Here is a 19,680-nt window from a genome sequence, read left to right as displayed (position 1 = left end):
CTTTGATCAGATTACCTCCCAACAGTCAGCTGTCATTAGAAAATTCCTTTGCTCATTATACCCTCAGAGCTCTGGCCTATGTAGAAAAGGGGTGGCAGGCCTGATACATGGAAGCAATTTCAAGCCTAGGCCTCATATTGTACACTTAATTTATTTTCTGACCTTTTTGATATTTGGAAGATTCTGTACAACTCTCTCTGTGTATGTATATATGTAATATCTCTAGTTTTGTGGGGGCTTTTTTTTTTTTTTTTTTTGTCTCTTGCCAAGTGATATCGTACTTTGTTGGAAAGTGTCTGTTTTCTGCCTGTCCTCGGGTAATGTATAAAACATGGTGCTTCAGGTAGAGATGAAGGGTAAACTGATGTCCCCCTAAATGGCCAGCCTGTGTATGCACCTAACACTTCACTGAGCAATCTGTCAACATGTCAGCAACACATGTTTTATAAAAAGCCTCCAGTGGGAGCAAAGGCTCCTGCCAGGGCTTAGGAAATGCTTTGAATTCAGCAGATTTCTATTGCTGGAGTCCCCCGAGGTTCCTTTTACAATGCCTACATTTCAGAAATTTGAACTTGGGACCCTTAGGGGGTTCTCTCCGAATGCCTGAAAATGTAGAGTTATATTGTTGCGTGTCCCCAAGCGGTCTTTACTAATACCTGAATTCGGAGAAGCTGGAAATTACAGAGCTCCCCAGGGGGAGCTTTATCCACACCAGGAAGAAGAGAATAACTCTGCAGGGAGATTACTTAATGCATTGCTGAAATAAAAGAATTTGAGAGAGATGGGTTGAAGTGGTTTTTTTTTTTCTACTTTTCTGGCCACTCCTTTGGCTTAGCTAAGTCCTTAAAGACAAAGTCAGGGTAAAGAAGCAGCTGGGCTTTTTAAAATAAAATTTTAGATGTGGCTAGTGAAACAGCCAGTTGATGCCTCTGTGTGTGCATGTATGTATGTATACATGCATCTTGAATGTGTCTCTTACATGTAAAATTTCCTTTTGCTTCTGTGTGCATACTCAATTTTCCTTGTGTTCTTCCACCTCAAATTGCCTGAATTTGTACACCCTCTCTGTATCTTTTAGCCTTCAGCAATATTCCTGCTTGTATTTTTCACACCGTCAGTAACTCGACCCTTGTTTCAGCTTGCCTGCCCTCTTGCGAGGCGCCTTCTTCCCAGGCCAGGCTCAGCTCCCTCCCATGCTGAGAGGACGTGGCTGAGCCTTTTCCTGCTCAAGGATTTTGTGCTCCGGTGCTTGCGGATGCGTAACCGGGCTGTCCCTGAACCTGGGTTCAGTCCAAGTGGACCTGGCCGAGCTGGGCCAACCCCTCAAATGCCCTAAATACCCTGAGGAATGCAGCGGACTGTTACAAGCACCCAATAGCTACAGTAGGAGCCGTAATGATCAAACGGTTGTGTTCGTACTGAGCTTCCAAGATAGTAGGAAAATGTGAGCGCCAACTGTGTGCTCTTTATTATCTCCAGTAAGGCACAATCTTTTCCTCGTTGCCTGCTTTCGAGATCTTTCTTTGGCCAGCTTTTGACACCATGTCACCTGACCCTAGCAGGAGGGAGCTGGGGGCCAGGGCTCATGTTTACCCGTGAGCCTCAGGGGACAGAGCAGTACCTTTGAGTCCAGCTTCTTTCAGTTTTGTAGACAAAGCTGCGGCGAACGCTCGCACACAACTCAGCCGGCCAGTGTAAAACAGTTCCAGCTGTGGCCGCTCATGAATTTGGGGGAGGGGGAGGGAAAGTACTGGCTTGTATTTTAGGTGTGGCTGTATGCATAGAGCTTGCTCTAAACATTGCTTTTAACTTTGTTAAAGGAGGGGAAAGGGGTATGAACAGCAAGGGATTCTCAGCTCAGTAAATTATAAATGCATTTTAAAGCCCAAAATACAGTTTCAGGTGGAATTAGCATTTCCCTCTGTGTTTGTGGGGGGGAGTTTTCTAAAAATAACTTTCAATCTTCAGGAATTTTTTTTTCTCTTGCACTTTTAAGTAAAAGAGACAAACTCTACTGGATTTATTTCAGTGCTAAATTTTGTGGGTTGACAAAAGGCACATCTTGCTTTCTGAAAGGCTAGGTTTATTGGTTTGGGTTTTTTTCCCATTTTTCTCCCAAAATCTAGGAGGTGATAGAATTAATTAGGCTAAATGCTGGCATGAAAAGTTTGATAGCGCATGTTTTTAACTAATGCTTTTGCTGATATGGCTACTGGCCTCTGAAGGTTTTATATTTACTATGACAGAATAATTAAGATCAGTGGAAGTTTTTAATCACCCACAAAACAGTGCATATTTGGCAAAGGCTAGGAAGGAGGGTTTAGAGATGCGTTTGTGTTTTGTATCTTTCAGAGATGACAGAACAGAGGAGCTGGGGTTGGCATTCGCCTGCTGCACAACACACATGCAGACCTGTTTAAAAAGAAAACCTAAACTCTTCTTGCCTTCCTAGAGTATAAGAGCCAGTCAGTATTTTTTATCCTTAGGAAAAGTAACGAGTGGAACCTGCTTTTGGTATTTGTGACTGCAAGTCAAGCTGAGCCTCCTGCTATATTTTGGTAACACTTTCACTGGACAGAATGTTTGCCCTGTTCATTACAAAAGTGGTGCCAGCTGCCTGTCTGACAAAGCAAGTGTATTTAGAGTGCCTCACTGTGTGCTTAATGCATTTGAAGAAGGTGTTTTGTATTTTAAGTACTTATAGGCGTCCAGTGAAACATTTGCATCTGGCACCCTTTTTAAAAATAAAAGAGGAGAAAATTTCTCTTCCATGTGGTGCCTTTCATGAAAATGCATCTGTCCTCTTCACTACCCATTATCAAATAGTAAAAGGTTTTGTACTTAGGGATTTTTTTTTAATTTTTTCGTATTTATTTTAGTTGTATTGGTAAGAAATGTGTCTCTCATGAATAATATCAGCAGGAGTTTCCCATTAAATGGTCTTGAGCATGTCATGGACAACTCGATTTAACTTTTAAATTTTCTATTGCCTCCTTAGGAAGGATTCAGATAGTGCATCAGCATAATCTTAAATTTATTTCCTGGGGATGCCAAATCTTTTCCTTTCCCAACCCCCACCCCTGAAAACAAAGTCCTTCTCTTTTTCTGTATAACTTCAGAGGAAAGCCGGCCTGCCAGATGGAGTGCTGCTGCACTGGCTTTCCCCTCTCCGACACTGAAACACATTATTTTTGAAACATATCCTGTCTCCCCTAAGGCTCAAAACTAAAAGACTAGCCTGAACTCTGATCTCTGGCATGGTGGCATGATGCACCGTGCCACTCCTAGCAGGCCAGTGTTGCATTTCCTCCCTTCCAAACCAGTGTAAGGTCATTTCTTATACTTTCTAAGATTTTCGCCCCGGAGGAATGTGTTTAGGATTATTCAGAGGAGTTGAATGCAATTCAGTATTTGCAGTTTGACTCAGTTGCTCTAGGAATATGCAATAGTGCAACCCTGTATTCTTAACCAGAATGACTGTTCAGAAGCCAGCAAAAGGTTTCCACTGGAGAGTGATTGCTTACATAGCAATGCATTGCTTCTGTAGTAGCAGGCAATGTCATTTTTCTTGTCTGCTACCAAAGAACAAAAAAGTTCAACTGCAGCAGGATGGAAAACCAATGCACAGGGTATGGAAACTATTTTTCAGCTGTTAGCACCCCAGGCCACTTAATAACCACTAATTAGGTTTTATTTCTTTTTGGTACTTGTTTCTTTTTTTATTTTTCTATCACTGCACACTTATTCTATCATAACCATGTGCTTGATTTGATGTCTACTTCTGGACTCATAGTAGGTACTCTGAGGAGCAAAATTAAATCATTCTTTGCTATTTAGCTGTTTGAATATGCTATCAAGAAGACAACCATGTTTGCTGCCTCACAGTGGTTGTGAAATGTGTATACTGCTTTCTTTGTCAGCAATGTAAATTTTGATTGGAGAAAGAGAAAAAGAAATTGTGTTTAAATGAAGACTGGGTTTTGTTTGTATAGTGTGCTGCCAGGCCGTAGTAGTATTTCTTTTCTCAGTGAAGTCTGCGTATTGTATGAACAGCTAAGCACTCAGCAGCCTCATCATGGAACAGTTTCATAAGGGATCATCTCACACATGTTTTAGAGCCCTCTCTATCTCATCAACCAGTAGCATCTCTGGATATTGATGATTTCCAGTGTAAAAGGAATCAATATATAGTATAATACAGAAACTTTTAAACTGTACAGTTAAATAGAAAGACAAGGTCAGTGGGCAGAGTGCTGCTAATCTCCTATATGTTTTACGTGGTGTACATAGGTGTAGTCCATTCATTTGTAGAGTATTTGCTAGGCTGCTAAAATCATGATCTTTCTAGTGATAGAAAAGTGTCAACAAACAGGGGCAGATCCAGAACCCTCACTCATTTTCCTGGGCCCTTTATAAGTCAAACTCTCATGTAAGTTGGATGTGTTTGTGTGATGAAAATTGCTTGGATTTGATCTACAGAGAGGAGCATTTTCCGTGGAAGTTCTGCTTTTATTATGCAGAAGTGGGATTTATTTCAGCTGCATTTCACCAGTCGTAAGAGTTCGGGAGAAAGCCTGGAGGTTCCATTTCCTGGAAAGTGAAACAAAAGGCAGCTGAGCCAACTCCTTTGTTATCCAGACTCCCAGAGATGGGCTGTGCATGGGTCAAAGAAAAAAGATTGGCTTTGACCTCTGCAATATGGCAGCACCTCAGAAGGATACTTCGGCAAGTGCCTGCCTTCAAGTATATTAATAGTCCTCTAGACTTCCTCTGTTATGGCATTTCTCTTTGTCACAGTGAGGGGCGAATATGAGTATATCTGAAAAATAGGTTTGTGATATCCTCCTATTTTAGTTTAGATGTTAGTATGAGTAGCATTCTGGTCAGGGGCACAGGCTGTATTTTCAAGTTAGAGAGTCATGCTCTGTCTGGTTCTTCATCCCTTTTTTCTCCATTTCCCCTAGTGTTATCACCTTAAACTAGAATATGTATAGTTTTGAGGAGTGCCTTCTAAAGCTATCAGTAATCTCTTGTTAGCTACCCACCACAGAGAGCAGCTAATGTGTGCACACATAGCGCACCTTACCCAGTGATGAAAGTGCAGAGTGGGTGTGCCTTTTTTCACTTGTATGCACGTTACTTGTGTATCACCAACAAACTGGTCTGTGCTTATGGTTTCCTGTGTTTTCATTTGTTACAGCTGAATGGTCTGGTGTTTGATATGGCAGGAACATGGAGTAAAGCTTTTCCCACACTTGGGTTATTCAACTGAGAGACTGTCCTGCCCTTTTTTCTATGGTGTGGATTCTCTAGGATCTAATAAGGTGCATCTAGAAGTGCTGCAGTTTTACCTCAATGATCGCACTATGAGAGTAATTCTATTCTACCTGGCTGTATATTTGCACAGAATTTATAGGAACTTACTTAATAGCATGAAGTCCTTTTCTTCTCTGCCACATTTAGGTTCAGTTAACCAGTGGATCCAAAAATTATGAAGTGGGGTATTCGCAGGCAGATATACTGTTTGGTAGCATATGCTTCATTTCTTTGGGAAATCAGACTGAGGAGATGCTAATTTTAACTTCTTAATTAATTAATTTCCTGCCTCCTCTGAAGCAGAAGTGGTCTTGATCCAGAGCTGAGCTCCAGATATTCCCTCAGGTCCAGCCCCTCACTTTACACCATTGTCCTTTAGATCCCCAAAATGCAACGTGATCTGTCAGGCTGAAGAGCTCTGGATGGGAATCCCAGCAAAGGCCATCAGTGCCGCTTCTTAATCAGCTGGAGAAGTCACTGCTCAATGATGTGAGGCACCCTTTGCCCTCTCCCTCGAGTGCAGAGTCCAGCTGGGGATCTCTCATGCAGCAGGGCCTAGTGTTAGGCAAAAGCTAACATTTGTTATCCGCGGTATAGAGGAAATGCTGGATGTTGTCTGACACTACCTACCTTGAGGCCTGTATTTTGATCCCTGTGTCTCCCTTTTTAAAATGGTAAGTCTGTCTACTTACAAAGAAATTTTACTTTACCATAATATGGGCTGCTGCTGCTGCTTTTTCTCCTTTTTTTTCTTAAACGTGGTATCATGTCTCTAATTCGAGTATTGTGTCACAGTGGTGTGTGACATTACAGTGTAAAATATAAAGCTATAAAAGTCTGTAATTTATAAGACTATATTAGGTGCTTACTGTATGTATTATGGCCTTGTAATTCACCATTGCCTATCATTTATTCTATATATAATTCCACTGAGAGTTCTGGTGACATTATAAAGCACAGAAGTGTAGCTCAAGTAGCTTGTCATCAGAACCCCAAGACAGAATTTCCTTCTATTGCATTATATAATGTTTTTATTATTATCCATAATGCAAGAATGGAAAATTTCTGCTTTAAACAATTCTAGTTTATGATCCAGGAATGTTATTCATATACATCAAAAATTTTCAGAGTGGGAAATGACATCGTAAGCACTCATCATATTTGCTTTTGTTGTGGACGACTTTGTATACGGTTGTAGTATCACATCTTTGTCTAACAAGGTCAAGATGTCAAGAAAAAGGTTTCCACAGCTTTCCTTTATGTAAGACTTTGCTAACTGCAAGTGAAGAAGAAGCTAATTCAGTTGTTCCTGAACAAATTCCAAATCATCCTAGTTGGGATTCGTCAAATATACTTAAGGTCTTCCTTATGTTTAAAAACTGAGTAACAGTATTTTACATTAACTGTCCAAAATGCTCTGGAGTTGCTATTGTGTGTCATAGTGTTTTGGAAAACATATGGAGTATCAGAATCCGTTTTTAGAAATGTTCTTCACTTTGGCAATTTAATAAAATAGCAACAGATTGTATAATAACTATATAATATAATATATATTATATATAATATCTATAATTTAAAATCAGGAGCTCTCTTTCTAAGGAAACAAGGCAGCAAAACTTCACTTGCAGCTGAAAAATTATTTGCAGTGGGGTTTGAGATGAGCTCACTGCCTGCCTCACCAGGTTCGTCTGATGTCTGTGCAACAGTTTTGTTACCTTCTTCATCAAGTGTGTTGAAAGCAGAGCCCTGTTGCAGTTTCAACAGGAAGCATCCTCATCATGGCTGAGTCTCTCTCCTTTGCCGTGTGGGTGTGCAGTGGCATCTCCTAGTCACGCTGCTGCTGCTTTGATATGTAACTTCTGTGAGCTGCCTTAGGATCTGTGCCTTTTTTCACTGAATCACCAAGAGGGTTGTCTAAGTGAGGGACTGGAAGCATCAAATCCTGGATTTGGTCAACAGCAGGTCATTTAAGGGGAATCTCTTTTGACTTTGATGCAGTGCATCTGGACAATTTGCAGCAGAAGCAGTTTGGTGGTGGGAAATGGTGGGTGCGGGAGGGTGGGTCTGAGAGACTTGTGATTCAGCGCTCGGTGCCACATACGAAATTCTTAAGGTGTCTCATTGTTGCATGTGCAACTTCTTTATTCAAACATAGCACTGAAACAGGTATGTTTTTAAAATAGGAAAAATGTTTGTGAAAAGTTGCTGGGATTTTTTTGGAGGACTTAGATGAAAGGATATAGTTAAACCTAAACCAAACATTTTCACAAATGTTTTTTCTTGCATCACAGTGGGACAGCTGTTTGCAGGGATGAATGGATCAGACTTATGGTACAGTTACAACCATTTTAATAAAAAAAGGAGGAGGAAGACAAGGATTGAGTCTGCAAGCTGAGTGATTTCTCTTTAAATCACGTTGTAATTTCTTTTTTGGCTAGTAAGTGACTTGAAAGTATTGGAAGATAAACAGCCTGAGCTGGAGCCCTGGACTTCTGCCATGTGCTGGGCTCCCAATTAAGGGATGAAATTGCAAGATACTGTTCAATTTCACTGCAACAGTGGCTGGGTTTTGTGGGTCAGTAAAACAAATGGAAGGGTTTTTTCTCTCCTGGTCAGGTACTTCACAGGTACTGTGCATAGTTACCCCTGTTAGCAGTGGTGGTGGGAATAGGCCCCTGGCTGAAAAGAAAATGGTTGTGGATGTTTAAGTTTCTATGGATCTTCTTAGCTGAATGATTCACCCTTTTTTTTACACTCATGTTGGCGTTCAGCAGTGACTTAAAATCATAAATGCAAGAATATGGATTTTGATGGAGGGCTGAAACTTTTAAATGACTTACAGAAAGCCCCAGCATAGAAAAAAACTTCAATTACTTTCTTTGTGTGTTGTTAACGGTGCCTCTTGTATGCTTTTTAGCATTAATTTACTTGCTTGTGTTGTTTTATTTTTGCCATGGTGCTATTGTATTTGTAGTGGTACATTACTTACTGACTCAAATACTATCATTTTCTAAACTACAGAGGTAAGGAAATATATTTTCTTTTTGTACAGTTTTCAAAATAAATGGAAAAGGAGGTAGTGTCAACACAAAAATGGTTTTCATAGCTCCATCCTATGTTGTAACAAAATTTTAGAAGGTAGAGAAAACTTCTGTTCCATTAATTTTAATGATAGCTTATCTTAATGCAAGAAAACCTTATGAAAAAGAAATAATTCATATATTTTCTTTGAAACTTAAACTCTTACTGCTGTGCTCACTCAGCACTCGGATCGTTCTGTTTTTTTGTTTTTTTTATGCACGTCGTTTGCTGCTGTGGCAATCTCTTGTGGCGTCATACACTGAGCATTTACTTTAGCTGGGAAGCAATGCCAGTGAACTGCGAGTGGCACTGAGTGGCACAGGTATAAATGGTAACATTTGGTCTTCGGCTGTCTGGAAATTTTCAGGATGATGTCCAGAATCTATCAAAGTAAATAGATTTGTCAGAGATTGTTCATGGAATCATGATTTCACTCCCTATCAGGTACAAACCAAGTAAAGAGATATCATATCACAGCTGCCTCTAAGTAGAGAAGTTTCCAAAAATGTGGGAAATATAACTAGCTTTTGACAGAGTTCCCTCCCCCACCCAATTTAAGAACTTTAAGTTTTAATTTTTCACAAACATCATCCAAGAAGCTTCATACTTCGTAGTGAGTTAAAATCCTATGCCCAGACAGATGCCATGATAATCACATCTACTTGATGTACAAATTTGAAATAGAAGAGCAATACTTAATTAAAACCTTTAACTAGCTATTAGAAGAGGCACTGTATGTTAAAACATAGGAAGTGGATGAAAGGCATTTTTTGTGCCAACAGTTCTTCACCCTGTTTGTTCAATTCATAAACATAACATTTACGGGAATTATGCAGGTAGAATGGACCCTTAAGTGCTCACCTCTCAAAACAACTAATTCTTCCCTTCCCTTCTCTCTCTCTCTGTCTCTCATAGATGTCTACGAATGGCTTTAAAGTGATATTTTACATTACTTAAAAATTATGTGAGTGTTTGTTGCTGTTGTGTAGGAAGGAAATAAATCATGGGCTTTTGTTGGATTTTAAATTCGTCCCAGGAGTGAAGAGCTAATATCAAGACCTTTACAACTGGGATTAATTTCATGTATCTCTCAGGAGTCCATTGGGTATTATCTTTATACGTTATAAAAATGTGTTTTGATATGCTTTAAATTAGTATTTTTTTCATGTCTATGGAGCAGAGGAAGAGATACTGTGTGTGCGTGTGTGTGTGTGTGTGTGTGTGTGTGTGTGTGTGTGTGTGTGCGCGTGTGTGTTGGATGGAGTGATTGACATGGGTGGAGAGCTGCTGCTTCCAGTGTAATTAAGTGTGTTGCTGTACAGTGTTGTTCCTGAGCATTACAAAGATTAAAGTACAGACTCCACAAGCAGGTGCGATATAGCGGAGGAAATTCACCCCACTCCAAACACGTATCTACTCTTATTTTATCCTCTCCAAAGGACGATTTCTACTAGGAGCCTATGGCTTAATGCCAGCCCTCGCACATCTCTACCATTCAGCAGCAGTTTCTCTGGACATCCTTTAGGAGATGCTGTCAACTCATCACCTTTCTTTCATTCTACTCCCTCTGCCTTCATGGATCAGCGCGTGTTTGCGGTGCGTGTCGAGGAGGAGAGCAGAGTGGCAGAAGGGGGGCTTGTAGGGGCTTAGCTTCCCAGCCTCGCGACATGGGTGCGCTTCAGTCACCCAAGCCCATGAGCTTCACATGTTGCTGTGACCCTTCACCTTTGTAGTGAGCACGAGGAACTGGCTAGCAGCAAACCTGGCTTGATTATTTTTTGAGTAATTTCTTTTTTAAAAGATAAGATTGAGGAGGAAAAGAGGTTGGGATAGATAATGGGGATAAGTGAGCCTTGGAAATACTTTGTGATATTTCAGAGAGACCGCAGCTATGTTTATGTTTGTGTACATGTGTGCCATGGCATGTGTGAATTAGCACTGAAGGAGCAGTTGCTAAATGGTTGATCAGCCAAATAGCTTAAATATTTACTGAGGTTGTCTTGTCTCCCTCTGCCTGGTCATAAGTTTTAATCTGCCTGTGCTGGTTGTCTCATTAATTTAAGAGGATAGACTTTAGTGCAGTGCTTTTGTGGTTGCCCTGATTGCAAAATACCTCTTAGGCCAGAGGAAGAAAAAGGTAAATAATATCTTTATAAGTGTGTATTCCCTGTAATCTTTTAAATAATGCATGTGTGCGAGGAAACCTGAAAAGTGTGCTCTCCAAAAAATTTCACTTAAAGGACAGAAGGAATCTTTCTAATGTCCATCCTGTTTGTGCTAATTAGTGCATTCACATCGTGCACAAATGGAATTAAACACAATTCTCACAGTCCAAAAGAGTAAAGGAAACCTCAAATGTAGTGAAACCACAATTTGCTGTTGAGGCCATAAAATAGAAGAGCTATCGTTTGATTGCTTTCTCAATGGCATTGAAGGGATAGGGCTATGATGAATGGCTTGTGATGTTTATGGATCTACTCATCACAAACTCAGAATTGTTCAAGAGGTAGTTGGAGAAAGTTGCTTTTTAAATCCTAATGACTACTGTAACAACTGTGGGCCAGAGGTTTGAGTACTGATAATGTCTGCTTTAACCCCAGGGCTTGTTTCACCCATGCAAGGACCTCCTGGGGTTTGTATGTTGGATGAACAGATTTTTACCTGCAGATTGTACATGCTTGAAAGTATGAAACTATGGATGACCTTAGTCATTGCGGAAGTCCACAAAGCAGTGCTAATAAAACACTTGAAATATTATTTGAATTTTTTCTCAAGTTTTCGATTTTTGTGCAGGAGGGAAGGGAAGAGAGTAAGGCTACTTTTCCAACTTTGTCAACCAGGAGGTTTAACTACATGAGACACCAATATGACATGCTGTTGCTGGTTAATTATTAGGATGATCTGAGTGTCTAACGAGAGTGCTGGACCTCCAGTGGCTTTCAAACATATCCCCAAATGCTTGGGCTTTTCACGCCTAGCTTTGTCTCTTTCAACTGAACCTGATTGGATTGGCCACCTCCTTGATCGTGGATAAAAAATTGAGCTGTGATGCTATACCTTGTGATGTCCACACTAATTTTTCCCCATTCCTTTCTTACGTGCTTACTGGATTGGGCTGAACCCTTCTAGGATCTGTTGGTATGGCTCACGTGCCCAATTGCAGACAGGAGTCAGACCAGACGGTGTGTCTGTTTCTGATGTGTTCTCTGTTCTATAAAAAACTCTGCATACATTTTATGAGCTTTGCTCCGATGTCATTTTGGGGCTCTCACAGGGCATGCCTGGCTTGTTTAAGGAGGAGGATGCAGTGACAGCCCCAGCTAACCCAAGGCAATCTGGTCATGTCAGGGTGGCACTGGGCCAAGCTAATGATAGGCAGGGCTTTTATTAGCTTTGGGCAGGTTGTACTAACAGAGCTACACCGCTTCTGGAAATTAAGCTAACAGCACTGCACAGTGTGGCCATACCATCTTGGGTCAGAGCTGGATTAAGGGGCATCTTCACCCTCCTCCAGTGCATATTGTAGATGTGCTGTGAGCGTCTACACATTGCCACGTGAAGGTCCTTTCTTGACGAACTCATCTTCTAGCAATATTGAAGTTTTCAGGCTGGGCCAACATGCCCATGTACCATGTGATGAAGAAGTGACACAGCTCCGAGGGTGAGGGACTTGTAGTTTATTCTGAAGGCCTTCCTTAGCTGGCTCTCACACAGCATATGCAACAGGAGCAGTGTCTGTTATGAGGCCTCTTGTGGCTAAAATGATAGAATGCAGCATTTGGCATTTTACTTCGTGGGTAAATCACAGCTGTGTGCCTCATCTTCCTCATTTGTAAAATGGGGTTAATGATGCTGTCCTTCTTGTTAAAAAGCTTTTGGTATGTGCTGTTGAAAATACACTCTAAATGTTATTAAGCTAGGTACAAGCAAGCTAGATTTTATTATTGCTATTACTTTCCCAAACATGGGTTTTCATTGGAATTTTTATCTCATACTTGATTCAGGTAAGTACTGAAATAATATTTGTATGATAAGAACAGTAAAAGAAGAAAGAGCTGTAATTCTGACATGTTAGAAAGTGGCTAAATCAAGGTTTACCTCCTTGGGAATTTAAGCAGCTGAATTATAAGCTCCTTAATATGCAGTTCATAATATAAACTCTTGGAGATCATTCAGTACAGAAGAACATTCTGGGAGTTTCTGTCTCTGCTATGTAATCTAGGAGATAGTAAAGTGTGTTGGGCAAAGCAGCATATTCAGAGGATTGGGATAACCTCAGGACTCATATGAGGCTGATGAAAGTGAGAGAAGATTGTTCTCGAAAGTCCAAATTGAGCTTCTTAGTCAAGTTTGTAGGAGTGCCTTCGTCAGCTGCCACTTTATGCTGCAGCTATCCCTCTTCCCAAACTCTGTGAGCTGCTAGCAGAGAATATACTCAAGCACTGTGCTGAAGCGTTTGCCAAAGAGAGTCCTAAAGAATGTCCTATTTGGTCTAGATCTTAGGTCTGAGAAGAGGACCAGCTTCCTGATTTGAAATCTTCTCAGCCTGGGCTGAGAAGGTGGAGAGGGCAGGCTCTAGATCAAAAAGTTGTCTGCCACATGGTACTGTACAAGGCTGGCAGGCAACATCATTACTTTTTCAAGTTTTCAGAGGTATTTTTATTGAAAGTTTTGAGAAAAAGATTACAAAAGCATGAAATGCCAACAAAAAACAAGTACATTAGTGCTTGTGTGTTATAACAATTAGGTAGATGCATGCACTCCCTTTTGTATTCTGTATGTGCTGAAGATTGCCTTCATGGAAGGTGAGGTCAGTTGAGTTTCTTTTTTCCTTATGTCCAAAAACAGTATTCTTTTTCTCCTTGAGAGCTAATAGCAGTTTTGCATTTCGACTGCCATTAAAAAAAAAAAAAGAATTAGCCAGCATACTCAAATTAACAAAGCCCAATAATTTGCTACTCTTAAACCTGCCAAAAGAGCTCTTCCATGGTTGACTGGGTGGCTCAGGAGGTTATTGAGGGAAGATACTTCTTCTCTTAGTCACCTGTTTAAATCTTTTCCAAGCAAAATAATAATATTCATTATGCAATCGCATATGTGCGTGTCCCCGTTAAATGAGTTGTGCTCTCTTCAGATCTTAAGGGACGAGAGAATATCAAGCAGACATTTTCAAAGTGACCTTTATCTCCTTTCCCTGAGTGACCTACCACCCAATGACTGCTTGCATTTGTTAGTTCAAACAACTTTCCTCATAGGAAGTAAGACTCAAAAGTCTGCATTTCCCAGCCTTATTGATAGGGGTGGATGTTTTTATTCATACAGAAAGTGTTGTCTTTTTAAGGCAGCTTAACTGCTCTATACTTAAGTTCCTTCAGAACTATTAATTATATTCCAAATGCACAATGAGTATTCCTTTTATTTCTTTTTTTTTTTTGGGGGGGGGGGCTTTTGTGTTTAAACTTTTCCCCTAAAACAACATTTTTGATATCCTGTTGCCTGACAGCTTCATGGTTCAAATACCTGAAAGAAGTAGGACACGACTGAAGTTGGGGAACAATGGAACTGGAAGGGTCCACAAGAAATTATCCTGCCATGGTGCTGGATCATGCATGCCTAGACAGTCTATTCTAGTCATTTTTTGACCTGATCTTGGAAACTTCCAAGGGTTCCAGAACTTGCTGAGGAAACTAGCTCCTGTGTTTAATTATCCTGAAATCTAGACTGTATCTGAGCTGAGACTACACTTCAGCAAAAAAATAGATTACTTATTTTTTTTCCACTCAGAAAGTTCATCCTCTTTGTTTTTGACACAGCATCTATGTATTCGAACTGCCTCTTTCCCCTCTTGATCTTCTTTTTTTCTGCCTCCATAGATTAGAATCTTTCAGCTTTTCTTGATTTCTCTTGCTTGGTAAACCTCTTTCCATTTTTTTATTTTGTTTTGTTTTCTTCTTCAATTAAGTATCTACCCAATCCACCTTGTGATGAATACTGATGCGAACAAATCTTTTAGTGCCTTGTAGTGTTATTCTCTGTAATTATGCCTGTGACAACCTGATAGTTCATGGATTCCAATGATTTTTTACAGATAAATCTTTTCTTCTAAATTGAAGATCTTTTACCATTCACAGCTTATGCTCCTCCTTTTGCCTTTGCTTGGGATGGTACCCATTTGGCCAAAATGACCCAAACCCGTGTCATTGAACCATGATGCTTTCTTTCTCTCTCTTGTTCTGCTTCCTCTTCTGCTATAAAATATGCATGTGTTTTGTGACAATGTTATCATAGATTATACATTGTAATAGCTCTGTAGGTGATAACATTTATCACCATATGAAAATACAACTGTAGTATTTTGTGTTTAAAAAGGTGAGAAACAGTGGGGGTCAGTAGTTATATGTATTTTCAGAAGCTTATTTCAGAAAAGCTTAGGCAACTAAAATTTTTCTAATGCGATAAAAACAACTTCAGCCTATTTTTAATGAAGAAAGAGCAGAGCTAATTTCTTAGATTTGACCAGTTTGGTGTTTATCAAGGCCAGTATGAATTGCAAGGAAGTGTAGCTCATAATTCCTGCATAATTGTCTCATTTGATAAAGGAAATACATGGTGAGCAATACAAATAGAATGTACTGGTTTCTTATTTTTAGGGACAGAAAAGCAGAATAATTGAAATGGAACTAACTTTGCTCATTTTAATATCACCAAATTCAGGAACTGAGCAGAAACTAGAATTTAAGTAGTAGGTATATAATTAATACATTTATGTTTGTGCTGCAGGTGCATATAATTTTGTATACAACTAAGCAGAAATATTAAAACTCTTTTTCCCTTTTTCCTTTTTGTGTGCACATACAAAGCATTAAATTTAAGGAGCCATACTCCGTTAACTGCTACGATTCACAATTGTTTCTAGAACACTGAAAGTAGCTCTTGCAATGATAATTGTAATATGTAAAGTAATAGCAAACAGGTTCACGTTTACTATAATGATTAGATAACTAGGGAAAAACAACCATTATGTGTTCCTGGACCACAGTGGAGGTAGAAAGCAAGAAAAGTATGTGGTATGACTGCATACTATTAAAAATGTAACACTTTATATTTACTTTGCACTTAAAAATTTGAATGATCTGGCTAACAGAAACAGACAATCTAATACAAATGGTTTGGAATACATTAAAATCGTATACAAGACAAATCGCTATTTTATAATCATTCAGCAATGTAGTAAATTTCCACTGCAGGTTTGATTCATAACAAATTTGCATAACATTTATGTGGGGTTTTCATTGTGCTAATACAGTTCTTTCAGCCACTTTTTATGTGTGCTACCACTCCATTATGTACCTTTGGGAGGTACTTTAAAAAAAGAGAGAGTGGGGGATGGGAATTAGACAGAGCTGTAAGATGAAGGTCTGTAATCAGAGAAAGGAAAAGCTAGGAAAAACAGATAGAAAAGTGTATATAACTGTTAAAATTGAGTGAGAGGAGGAGAAAAATATGTATTCTGGGCTCCCCCATGGATTCTATTATATAATATTTACCCCACCACTTAGGAGGGTGTGAAGAGAAAGATGGGTGTCAAAAGTGCATAGACCAAAGAAGCTTCCATCTACAGCCATGCTAAAAGAAGATGCTTGTTAATATGCCTTGGTCTGCATATGCATTATATTCTTCCCTAAATATTCTAGAGACAAATGACTATTTACACTGTATGTTTTATCTTTTAATATTGTAGTTTGTAATTCTCCTAATTTCTTTCTGTTCTAAAGCCAAATTTGGAAAAAGAAGGGTGAATTTGCCTTGAGGAGAAAATAGGAAATACAGAGGAGTATATGTGGAAAGAAGAGGCATTAAAGAGTAGGTGGAACAGATCCATTTGAGAGAGGTCTGATTTGGCATTCCTACTGTACCACCATTTTATTGCTGCTGTGGGAAGACGGTAGTTAAAAGTTCATTGAATAAGAATCTGTTTAAATCCCACCTGTGAAATGTCTCTGGGGAAAAGAGGTATTTACCAGTGTGCTTAGATCTGCTTTCCAATAACTTCTAGACTTCCACTTGTGACCCACCCACCTCCTTAGTCTTCATCTCTTTTCTGTATTCATCTTTTGTTACTGTAGCATCCACACAAATCAGACAAACAATAAATGCATTGACCTGTATACAGAAGATCATAAACACAGATCTCATGCTGTTTTATTATCAGCAGCATTACTTAAAATCAGTTTTTTATCTTCAGATAGCTTGTATAAATATTTATTACTTTCAGTATTTTCATCTTGAATTTTAATAATCTAACACAAAACTTAAAAGCTAAGAAGTAAGCTAACTGACCTGGCCAGTGTACTAGTCAATGCATTCATGTACTCGTTTCAAAAAGGAGGATGATAACAGAGTTGTGTATCTGTGTAGCTCTTATGTGGCATGAGTGTACAAGATGTATTTGTTCCTTTATTTAAAAGAATTTAGGAGTTTTTTTGGAGGACAGTAGCAGAATTTCTATTCTCAATCACAAGGTGCAAGTTTTAATAATCTTTTTCTAGGTATACTGTAATGCCAAAATTATCCCTTGCAGGCAGCTCCACTTCCTGTAGTTTATTCTCAGGCTGCTCAGGTGTCCTGGTAGCTATGCAGAATACACATTTTGATGGCTCACTGGAGAGTCAGGAGTCCTTTTGCCAAAGAAAATTACAAAGTTATGTCTGAGTTAGTTAAATATAAGCTTTTTCAGTGTCCTGAATGGAGAGGATTGGCTTGTGATCCTGTCCTGCAGTGGCTCTGCTTTGTGTCTTCTGTAGTTGGGAAAGAGGAAGCACATTTCTCAAAACAACAAGGTCAACACCTATGCAGTTCAGGTTCTGGACATTGCAAGGGTTAAAAAATAAATCAGAGGCATGCATAAGATATAGCATTTGGGAACTCTCGTTTCTCCTTTCTAAACATGAAGATTGCAATCATCTGTGTAATCCAGGGTTTGATAAGAAGCACATAGTAGGACACGTCTTTGGATTGGATCCGGCAGTTTGATTTTGGGGACAATATATGTAAATGCGGTGCAGTGATAATGATGTGAATGTCAGACTTACTCTAGATGGAGAAACCTGAGAGTATAGGGAAGGAAATGTATTTATTCATTTGTGTAGGGAAAAGAACTCTAGTGAGCTTCATGACAGTGAAGTAAACAGAGCCATAACAACCTCCTCTGTTATTGCTTTGAACTTGTTTTATAGGATGGTGTATAGACACCAGAAATAGGTATGCTTTATCCTGTGTGTATTCTGAGCAAATATGTAGAGTGGCTTGCTCAAGTAATTTTAAAGAAGTAAATTCCATGTCTGAGAGAAATGAAAACACCCTCACTGATCAGCAGTGCAGCCAGCTCTAGTTGGTTGTATATGGTCACACCAGCTATCCTTGTTCTACCTGGATAGTCTGCTGCTTTCTGAGAGATAATGACCAGACTGCCTGCTCCCTGGTTTTGGCAGACATAACTGAAAAAGTAGATATTCTGGAGAGAGTGAAAGACAGGAAATAAAATTGAAATGGTGTAATTTCAGGTGGGATTGAGTTCCCCTAACTTTGGAGCCAAACCCTTCCAGAACACAATTTTGCCCATCCTAAAAGAACAGAGATGTAGTGCCCCATGGAGTGCCTCTACCTGTTTCTGTTGACTGTACCAGGAGCCTAGACAATTTGCTTAGCTTTGGCACTTAACTTTTCCGTGGCTATGGTTAGCCACATTCAATTTTACCCTATCAATCCAGATATTCTGTGGGCCTTTTGTGGAAGTGCTTTACAGGCACATTTAATCTATCAGTGTTCTAGTTAAGAGGGAAAGCGTTATAGTCCATGTTGTACAGAGATTTGCAATAAGTCTGTGCTTGAGCAAGGAACTGAGCTCAGGCCTCTTGTGTTTCACTCACAGCGTTACTATCAGGTGGAGAAACAAATGGCCTAAGCTGGGCAGCACCCAGAGTCAGGGTTTTTTTTGCCCAGACAGGTTGTGAGTCTCCATACTTGGAGATATTCAGAAAGTGGTCCTTTAAGCTTTACATGTAATTGAAATGGCTAAAATGTATGCCACTTTTCTCAACATTTTAAAAATAGAAGACAATGGGTAGCAGTGCTTGACTGTTTGTCTTTTCTGCATCCTATAGCGTAAAAAAATCAATGGCATTGCTCTGCACATTGTCATTTCCCTGGCCTTGTCTCACCTAGAGGACCACAGTTTAATAACTATATACAAAATGGTTTTGTAGCCAAAATGAAAAAGCTAAATGGCACAGGTCATGAGTTACATCACAAATTTGTGATTTGAATTTAAAATGTCCCTTTAACATTTCCTGCTTCTTTAGTGTTCTGCATATAGTGAGGTGCTTTTCTGTACTGTGATTGTTGACTCTGTCATATGAGAAGTAAATCAGGAGAGTGTGCCTGTTTTTCTCTGGACACGTAAAATACTTCTAATCATTCCATTCCTCCAACCCATAAAAATCCGTGTTTTTTATAAGACTGTTCTTATAATATGACTCATTAGAGAAGGTTTCGTTGTCCACTGTCTTAAAACTGTGCACACCTGAAGCTGCTCTATCATCATAAATAAAGTAGGTAATGATGATGAGGCTGAGGTCAATTAGCATTTTTAGCTGATATCAGAGTTGTAAATATATTTTCTTGACGGTGCTAAATGACTGTAATAATCAGTTTACTCTTGATGTTAACATTGCTAACCATTACTGAATTCTTCTTAAGTGAAAGGTGCTAGAGACTTGGTGGTCCATGCTGTAAATGAAAGTGAATGGTTGAGAACAAAATGAGCAAAAGTGATGCTGTGTCAGATAAGACTTGTCAGATTGCTAGCCTATAATAAATGGTTCAAGAAAATGTTTCTGATATTCAGTAGTAGCAGTAGCGCATTTTAATGACACCGTTTTCATATTCTTTATTCTAAGTTTTTGCAACTGTAATTTTTAAATAGATTTTTCAACAGATCTCAATGTAGTAGGATTTTTCTTATTTTGTACTTTCTACCCTGATTTGGGTTTTGGGGTTTTTGTTGTTGTTGTTGTTGTTTTTTGCAATCGAAACCTGTGTGCTTTTTCGTTTAGAGGAAAAACTAGACTGAAGAATGAATGATATATAGTTTATTGATTTTTGAATAAATACAGAAAAATTATGCAATAAATGCATAATTTCTATGAATTAGAACTTTAAATTATAAACAAAATGCTAATTTGTAGACATCTGTAGTTGTGAAGCAGAAAGAAAAACAGAAAT

The 19,680-nt window shown here is 39.2% G+C and overlaps 1 protein-coding gene across 6 annotated transcripts in view; it reads left to right on the top strand.

Annotated features, from left to right (window-relative positions):
- The window catches only part of ZNF521 (zinc finger protein 521), a 232,229-nt gene that overhangs the window by 51,964 nt on the left and 160,585 nt on the right, over positions 1–19,680 (top strand). The window lies entirely within an intron of this gene.

This window comes from Dromaius novaehollandiae, chromosome 2 (genome assembly GCF_036370855.1).
Source record: "Dromaius novaehollandiae isolate bDroNov1 chromosome 2, bDroNov1.hap1, whole genome shotgun sequence".
NCBI classification, from domain to species: Eukaryota; Metazoa; Chordata; class Aves; order Casuariiformes; family Dromaiidae; genus Dromaius; species Dromaius novaehollandiae.
Note: the sequence above shows the minus strand (reverse complement) of the source record. Positions and strands in the feature narration are given on the sequence as shown.